This window comes from Sus scrofa, chromosome 6 (genome assembly GCF_054392235.1).
Source record: "Sus scrofa isolate SSC_HxYL_T2T_F1_AM1 chromosome 6, Sscrofa_HxYL_maternal_Yorkshire_Landrace_v2.0, whole genome shotgun sequence".
In the NCBI taxonomy this organism is placed as follows: Eukaryota; Metazoa; Chordata; class Mammalia; order Artiodactyla; family Suidae; genus Sus; species Sus scrofa.
The window spans coordinates 113,923,819-113,931,244 of record NC_139388.1 but is presented as its reverse complement, the minus strand read 5'-3'; the positions used below and the strand labels follow the sequence as shown (position 1 = coordinate 113,931,244).

Here is a 7,426-nt window from a genome sequence, read left to right as displayed (position 1 = left end):
TGATACATGATTTCATCATTGTCTCCAGACTCAGTGAACTAAGGAAACAGAATTTTAATACAAACTGGAAATTATCTTGACAGTGAGCAGCCCTATGTTTTTTCAGGATCCTGATGGTTTCCAACTTCAGATGTTAAGTGTGTTAAGTGTGCAGGAGTCAGTATCATTTCACGGGATTAAAAACAAACCAAAAAAAAGTGGACCTCAGAAAATGAATGAACCTCATCTGGAAATTTTCACAAAGACAGTCAAACCAGCAAATACTTTTGAGTACAGAATCAGCCCTGGAATATAGAGTCTAATGGCCCCATAACCCAGAGCAGGCAGCAAGACAGCAGAAACTAAGGCCTGGAGGTACACCCTTGCCCTAGACCTTTGAGGTGTTGGAGAAGTGAGCCGCTGCTGAGGCTGATGGCCAAGGCCTAGGCGGGTCAGCGTCAAAGGGTCTCAGGCTTATTTCAGGCCATGAGCTGGTCCTATCTAGGTGAGTGTCCTGGCAGAAGGTAAGAGTTCTGGAGTCAGACAGCAGCTCTGCCTTGCCCCAACTATGTGACCTTGAGTCACATTTATTAATCTCTATGAGATAATGGTGTTTTCCCACCTGTAATATGGTGTTATTTAGGTAAATTGCTATAACGCATCTAAAACAATTAGTGCCGTATACGGCACATAATAAGAACTCAACAAATATGCTACTGTTTTGTTGTTGTTGTTGTGGCTGCTATTAAAAACCAGTGGGTCTAGAGATGCTTCTAATGCCCAGATAGCAATGGGTAGATACTCAATGAATGAATGAACAGATGTATGAACAAATGAAGAAATAAACAGTAGAAGAGCTGTCAAAAGGCACTACATAGTTAAGTATGGATTCACTTAATGAATTTTGGAGTAAATCATTTTCTTTCAGTCTCATCTCTCTTCAAAAAAAAAAAAAAAAAAAATGTGTTCATGGCATTCCCCATTGTGGTGCAGCAGAAACGTATACAGGAGTTCCCGTCATGGCACAGTGGTTAACGAATCCGACTAAGAACCATGAGGTTGCGGGTTCGATCCCTGCCCTTGCTCAGTGGGTTAACGATCCGGCGTTGCCGTGAGCTGTGGTGTAGGTTGCAGACGTGGCTCGGATCCCACTTTGCTGTGGCTCTGGCGTAGGCCAGTGGCTACAGCTCCGATTCGACCCCTAGCCTGGGAACCTCCATATGCCGCGGGAGCGGCCCAAGAAATAGCAAAAAGACAAAAAAAAAAAAAAAAAAGAAACGAATACAACTAGCAACCAGTAACCATAAGGACACAGGCTTGATCCCTGGCCTTGCTCAGTGGGTTAAGGATCCGGTGTTGCCGTGAGCTGTGGTATAGGTTACAGATGTGGCTCGGATCTGGCATTGCTGTGACTGTGGTGTAGGCCAGTGGCTACAGCTCCAATTCAACCCCTAGCCTGGGAACCTCCATACGCCATGGGTGTGGCCCTAAGAAAGCAAAAAACAAAAACGAAAAAAAAAAAAAAAACAGTGTTCTTTTTTCAAATCTGTCTCAATGTTATACTACGCATATTTTTCAAATATACTTCTGGAACAAAGTTTTTTTAGTGGCCAAAATACTTCAATCAAAAAAATTTTTAGTGGCCAAAATACTACAAACATTAATGTTTAACAAATAAAATGACTTATAAATGGGGAGCAGCAATTATTAATCCTCAATGTCAGGAGAGTTGTTTAAAATGCTGAAATGATTTGCCAAGGGCCCAGAACCCAGCTTGTCACATTCACCCAGGAGCGCAGCTCTTAAGCGATAAATTAGAAACTGGATACACAACTTTGAAGGGGCTGTGTGTCCTTTTTAAATGTCTGTGGAGAACTATTCAAACCAAAGTAGAAATTGAAACACTGCACAGCCTGGCTGTTTCACAGCAGGTCAGGAGTGGAAGGAGCTGCTGGAAAGAGGCTATATAGAACCAGATAGTAAGTGCGGAGTGATCAGTATCCTAAGCGGAAGAGAAGGTCAAGCTGGTGGAGAGAATCAGACAGCTGACAAAAATGACTGGGAGAACCAACAGGAAAGAAAATGACAGGTATTTCAATCTTGTCCCGTCAAAGCAAAAATTAAGTTAGCAGCAATGAATTAACCATTCTTACGTATTTTTCAAAATACATCACCCATGTGCTATGCAGATTATATGTAGAAAACGAGATGTATGTGTGCTGTTATCTGAGTAGAAGTATCTTAAGATTCAAGGGAACACACTTGTGATTTTAGCCTAGAATCATTCCTTGGACCCCAGATCTGCATATTCAGTTAATCACTTGACTCCCAACTGATCCCAGAAGAGGTGTCACCTTCTTTTTTTTTTTTTTTTTCTATTGAAGTATAGTTGATTTACAATGTTGTGTTAGTTTCAGGTGTACAGCAAAATGATTCTGCTATATGCTTTTTCAGATTCTTTTTCCTTATAGGTCATTATAAAATATTGAGTAGGGTTCTCTGTGCTGTACAATAGGTCCTTGTTGGTTATCTATTTTATACACAATAATGTGTATCTATTAATCCCCAACTCCTAATTTACCCTTCTCCCCATCCCCAAACACTTTGGTAACCATAAATTTGTATTCTACATCAGTGTGTCTATTTCTAAACCCATATTTGTATCATTAGTATCATTTTTTTTAGATTCCTCATGTAAGACATATCATATAATATTTGTCTTTCTCTAGCGATAGGTGTCCGCTTTGAGCTTTTGACTTGGACCAACTCAGAGCGTATATTCTCATTACCCATGTTACTATTTCTGCCAAGACTCATCTTCAAGATGCAGGAAAAAATGCACAGAACATTCAAGAAATGGCAAGTATACCAATGTGAGTAGAATGCAAATGCCCACAAAGGAGGAATGGGTGGTGAGGCTGGAAGGGGACATTTGGTTCCAGTGATAGAAGCCCATGAGGCAGTTCAATCATAAGTGGTAGAGATGGGTGCAGTTTGGTCTTCATAGTACTGGATGATCTCTGTACTAAATACTCCTTTCTAGAATCAATTTTGTGAGTCTACTGTTTGCACACAAGACATTGTTTAAAGTTTTTTTTAATGTAGTACCGAATCTCGAAAATAGTCAAATGTCATTTTTGCCCTTAATTTATCAGCTATTTTATAATAACATCTTTATCCACCTGCTTGTCTCCCAAGAAGAGCATGTTTTTAATTTATATCACACTTTCTCACATAATAATCGATTCATGATTTTATTGCCTCCCTCATTCTGAAAAGAAAACAACTTTTTCTATAAAATACCACATTACTCCCCTCTCCACATGTAGCTGCTCTTCTCTTGTGAATGCAGGGTCACAACCATCCAGGCCCCTGAGTCTCTAAGCCCTTCCATGCCAGTGATCACCACTGCCTGCCTATTTCAGTTTCATGGTTAGTATTCTGAAAGAAAAAATCTGATTCGCTCAGCCTGAGTCAGGCGTCTACTCCTAGTTCAATCAGATTGGAGAAACTAGGCCATCTGGTCTACTGGCTGCAAGGCCCACTCTTCCAGCCAGGACTGAAGGACACTTTTAAAGAACCAGGCATGGGCTGGTCACGAATTACAAGCATGCCTACCATGCTTTTTCAAACAGGAATGCTTCAAGGCAGAATTTACTTGTGGGGGCAGTTTTGTGGATGCTAAAGAACTAATAAAGAAAGAGAAAACCATTAGCACAATTTGATTCTAACTACATTGTCGCTGATGGCAGTTTAATTCTGGATAGGCTCTTACTCCTTAGTTAACCAGAGAGAAAGAGACATAATAATTTCGAGGGTAAATGAGAAGATGGACCATGATTCAGATTATTATCTGATTAAAGTCTTTAGGCCTGAATTAAAATGATATCAGGGGAGAAGAATGTATTTTGAAAAGAAGTTTAGTTTATCCTATGTTATTATTGGGGTCTCCACACCGCTTAAGTTTCAGAGGAGATACCCTCAAGTCCCATTTATTGAACTTGTAAGAAGTTCAATAAATACCTCAGGACCCCTGTGGATTACTAGTCACCTTTGCTCCAGATGTTCCTGCGTGCTCCCAGCAGAGGATGCAAATCATGGCTAGCATCCCTGCCATGAGTTGCAGCAAGGTAACCCTGGAGTGGAGGCTGAGGAGTGGGAGGGCAAGGCCAGCTCCTGGATGAACTACGGCCAAGCCTTAGAGGATATGCAGCATGGCAGAGCTGAGGTGGGGCTGAGTTAGCAGTAGGAGGACCCCTGGCCCTGACCCCACCCCACCTCTGAGTCACAGGAGCTCACACCTCATGGCTCACTCTCATGACATGACAGCAAAGACAATACACATCATTGAAAAGGCCAAATGAACTCCAAAGGAGAGCATGAGGAGCAGCCCATGCATCCTCCCCAGTCACCATGAAGCAACCCTGGTAGACAATCTAAAGGGTGATATGCATATAACCCCTAAACAGTAATTCAGGTCAAGTTTACCAACTTTCTGCCATGAGTGAAAAGGCAAACATCAGAGGAAAATGAAAACCAATAAAGAAAGTGAAGAACATTGCCTTTTTTCCCATTCTGAGTATTTACCTACATACACATACAGCAAAGAGTAGAGAATTCATCTTAGAGAGGGAACCAATCTTTTAAGAGAACAATTTTCTGGACCTTTCTTTGGTTGTAAAAAGTAAGATACCCTGGACATGGTCTGAAAAGATAAGATTAGGAGAAACATTAAAATGTTCCCTATAACAAAGTAACTGGAATTTTATAACTTTCTTCTAAGGACCTAGAGCTTTGAGGTCCTGGCTGAAAAGAAGTAAACTGGTCCCAGAAGTAAACTGGTGATTAGAAACTGGTCCCAGAAATATGATCAGAAGTTTAGGCCTAAGGACTAAGCAGCCTATGAGAAACATTGCCTTGTTCAGGATGTTTAAGTGCAGTGTGTCTAATCTTTGATTATAAGATAGTCTTTGTTCTAGGCAGGAATATAATCTAAGTCCCCTCCATTAACGGAAAGCCTTCAGGAAAATCCATTAAACACAAAAGCCTTTGGTAGGATTACTAGAGACTTAAAGGATCAACAGTGAAATGATGACCTGCCTTCCAGATTCTGCAGTGTGCAACCTGCACACCCTTACTTGGTAACTCTAACCAATCCAGGACTAGAAATGATGAAATCCTCTTTCCTCTAAGTACATTAGAATAAAATGATCCTCCAGGGCAAGGAAGGCTAAATCATATTATTACTTGGATTAGAGAAGGAATAAAATACATCAAAATGTGAATTAGGGATTATCTCTAGGGGATACAAGGGGTGATTTTGTTTTCTGTATAGTGCCATTGTGCAGTGAACCTGGGTTTGTTTTGCTGCCAGAGAAAATAATCAAGAATCAAAGAAATAATCACACAATATGCAAACAGCAGTGGTGATGGAATGGTTGGCCATGACCAGCCTCTCATCTCTGGACACCAGCCAGAGTTTGAGTCAACTGATGCTCTCCTTGCCTTAGTGATGCCGGGCTCAGGAGATGGGAGGTCTGAGCCCATACCTGGAACCCACGCCTCTAGCTGGGAAGTCTAGAGCCCACACTAATGCCCACAGCAAGGAGGAGAATGCCTGCAGGGCGGTGGTGGTGGGTGGGTGGGAGGGTAGAACTGTGACCAAAGAGACTTAGTGAGGGAACTCAGCCAGAATACCTCATTTTGGGGAACTATACTGAGATATGTGTATTTCCCCATCAGAGACACTCACCAAACTAACTCTAAATCTTAATCAAAATGAGGAGGTATCTTCATATTTTTATCTAATATCTCTTTGGAATGTACTTTCTTTACTCTTCATAAAAATTTTACATTTCAAAATTCACAGGTGTTTTAATCATGCAATTTTCCTCTCTAGAAGACCTCAGAGGTTAGGTGGTATGACTTCTTCTCTTTACGGATTTGCACATTTGAGCCTCAGAGAGGAGAGAAGATGAGACCAGAATTACACAGTAGGTTAGTCAAGACTCTCCAGAAAAACAGAAACAATAGGATGTGTGTAGAGAGAGAAAGAGATTGATGTTAAAGAACTGGCTCGTGTGATTATGGAGGTTGGCAAGTCCAAAATCTACTTGGTGGGCTGGTGGATTGGAAACCCAGAGAAAAGTCAGTGCTGCAGCTCAAGCCCAAAGGCTGCCTACCAACAAAATTCCCTCTTGCTGGGGAAGTCAGTCTTTCGTGCCATTCAGGTATTCACCTGATTGGATAAGGCCCACCCACATTATGGTGGAAAAATTGCTTTACTCAAAAGTCCACTGATTTAAATGTTAATCTCATCCAAAAACACCCTTATAAATATATCCAGAATAATGTTTGACCATATGTGAGGGCACTGTGGCCCATCCAACTTGCTGCATAAAATTAACCATCACATATAGGTAGTTAGAAGTGGAAATGGAATTAAAATCCCAACTTCCCAACTTTCATGTGGCCCCGATAAGACATACTTTTGAAAAAAACAAAAGTCTGGAGTCTTAAATTTTTTAATGCAAGAAGCAGAGGGTAATGAGATGTTCAGCTTAACAAATACACTCATATATATGCTTGAAGTGATTTTCCCTATAATATGGCTACCTGGATACATTTGAAACCCAGAAAGAAATGAAACATTATTTAGACGGAATGAATCTAAGACCTCCAGCTCTATAAATCCCCCATAGCATCCTAACACCACCATAAAACAACATGAATGAAATATGTGTGCAGCCCTTTGACAGCCATGGATATTAGATGCAGAATACTGCAAAATACACAATAGTAACAAGTACACGCACCACCAAACATAAGCTCACAAACGTTCCTGAGACGGCCGCTTCTCATCGTTACTCCTAGACGCTGGGTGTGATTCCTCTAATGAAAAGGAGCACATTAGTGCTCACATTTTCCACATCTCTTATATTTCAATTTTAGCACTTTGAAACTTACCTCCTATGGTCTTTTTTTCCTTCATTAAAGGAAAAAGAGAGTATAAGCTTTGACCTTAACACCTCATTGAGAAGCCAATATTATAGGAGGAGACTTCCCACCTGTACTGCTGTAATTTTCTGGAAGAATGTTTTATTAGCTAAAGAAGTAAAACAACAAGTATTTAAAAGTCCCACCATACTTCTGCTACAATAACATCATTACCACAGCCAACTATGGATTTCAGTTTCAATATCACCTTTTTTCAGGACTTAGGGAGTTCAATCCATTGGTAAACCCTGAGAGACTTGGGAAAAACTTGGAGACGGCAGCTAATTAGAACATAAACCGTTATAAGAATAAATAATTGTACTCTGTTCAGCTCACAAATGTTATCAAGCAGGAAGCAATGGCTGAGATGGACAGACCAACAGCTGCACAATGAATTATAATACTGCAGTTATATCTTTAGCACAGCCAAAACGACGAGACCTCGGGTTAA

General features: G+C 40.7%; 1 protein-coding gene across 9 annotated transcripts in view; it reads right to left on the bottom strand.

The window, feature by feature from the left end:
• Window positions 1-7,426, bottom strand: part of LOC102159243 (uncharacterized) — a 360,278-nt gene that overhangs the window by 250,389 nt on the left and 102,463 nt on the right. The gene's annotated exons all lie outside the window — the stretch shown is intronic.